Here is a 2,157-nt window from a genome sequence, read left to right on the forward strand (position 1 = left end):
GAGACAAGGGAGGAGTAAATTCACATTCTAAAAGGTAGCTACACCTAATTTAACCTGGAAATTATTCTGCAGGAATATTTGGGGAGTAATATATGGGATTTCAGATTATAAATGAGATAGAACTTCTTGGTCCTCTCTGCACTAAAGCACAACACACAATTGGGTGTGTCTAACCTGCAATTAAGGTATTTCACATTCCCCAAATACAACTCTTCTCTCCTTTGTATAGAATTTGAGTATTGGTTCAGTGCAGGGAGGAAGGGAAGAGGAAAAGAAAAAGAGAGAAAGAGAGAGGAGAGGAAGAGAGAAATCAATGTCCTCTTCTTTCCCTCAACTAGTCACGCAGCTACTCTTTTCTCTGTAACCCCACTCTCCTAAAAGTCAAGACCAGATAACGAGATTTCAGTGTGTTCCATTTGGGAGCCTTTGTCCAGATGTGTGTGTGTGTGGCTTCTCCTGTGTCTGTGGTGCTGTCTGTGTGGGGGAGCTGCAGGACAACCTTCTAACCATTTATGTCGTGAGCCCTGGGTAAATGAGAACAGAAACACGGTGGGGTGGGTTTAGCTCTTCCCTGGAAAAGGGATGGTTTCAATACTCCTCAACCCACACAGACTTCCAGGGGATGCTTTGAAGGGAACCTTATGCCAGCAGGCCTTTGAGCTTCCCCGGAAGACGTGCCCTGTTTTTTTCGTGTGTAGATTTGACTGGTGGGCCGGGGAGGGGGAAGTGCAATGCTAAAGGGCGTGGTAGAGAGGATGAGAACTGTCTGCGGGCTCTCCTCCTCACCAAGCAGCAACCAGGAGGAGCAGACATCTAGACTCTCAGTGACAAATGAATGTGTGTGCCTGTGTGTATGTGTATCGTTCTCAACCCACTGTGTCTCTCCATTTTCTTTTGACTGCGTACGTTAAGGGCCATATGATATAATAGCATATCATGATATTTCTTCGATTTAAACAGTGATTGAGCTGTTTTACTGTCCTTGTCTTTTGGTCAGCTGAACAGTGTTAAGGAACTATGATTTTCACTTGTTGTTTTGCCAAGATAACAGGTGGCTTAGTATCTTATTATTGTTTAAAACTTGTTATTTTCAAATTTATGTAAGAAGAGAAAATATTAAAACTTAGTAACTGACTTCAATGGATATGTTTGTTTGGGCCACAATCAGTCATGCACATGGCATTGCAGGCCCAGTGACCATCTGACGAAGGGGACCTTGCTCTAGAATTGTCCCCAATGCACATCCCACTTGCTTGTCTACATCCTTTGGGGCCCGATGTGATGTGATTAGGAATTCAGAAATTTTCAGATTTTAAAGAAGTAATATTGATGCAAATACACTCAGCGAGGTGTTCTTAGTGAAACGTTAGTGCTTCTGCCCCAGAAAACAACACAGAGTCAAACTAATTGAGGCAAGGATGACAGACAGTCTCTGGTGGGCAGCGATGAGAGCCATGCAAGGTTTTTGGGGAAGGAAGGACTGTGGGAAGGCCGTGACCTAGAGTTATTTATTTATTTTTTTCAATATATGAAATTTATTGTCAGATTGGTTTCCATACAACACCCAGTGCTCATCCCAAAAGGTGCCCTCCTCAATACCCATCACCCACCCTTCCCTCCCTCCCACCCCCCATCAACCCTCAGGAGTGACCTAGAGTTATAATTCTGGTGGCAGGGGTGTTGATGAAAATTGCAAAGGAGTGAAACTGGAATTGGAGAAAGTAATTAGAACACCATTGTAGTATCTTAGTGATAAGAGTGAATGCATCGTACTGGGAATAAAAAGTGAAGCAACTTTTACTTTCCAGAGCTTTTTGGATTTGGAGATTACAAATAAGATATCATGGGCCTGTACTAGTAACTAGGTGACCAAAAGAAAAATACTTTTTCTGTCTGGGAGTCAGTTTCTTCCCTTATGAGATTAAGAAGTTCGATAAAGGGGCACCTGGGTGGCTCAGTCAGTTGAGCATCCGACTTCGGCTCAGGTCATGATCTCATGGTCTGTGAGTTCGAGCCCCATGTTGGGCTCTGTGCTGACAGCTCAGAACCTGGAGCCTGCTTCGGATTCTGTGTCTCCCTCTCTCTCTGCCCCTCCCCCACTCATGCTCTGTCTCTCTCTCTCTCTCTCTCTCTCTGCCAAAAATAAATAAACTTAAA

Source organism: Panthera uncia (genome assembly GCF_023721935.1).
Source record: "Panthera uncia isolate 11264 chromosome B2 unlocalized genomic scaffold, Puncia_PCG_1.0 HiC_scaffold_24, whole genome shotgun sequence".
In the NCBI taxonomy this organism is placed as follows: Eukaryota; Metazoa; Chordata; class Mammalia; order Carnivora; family Felidae; genus Panthera; species Panthera uncia.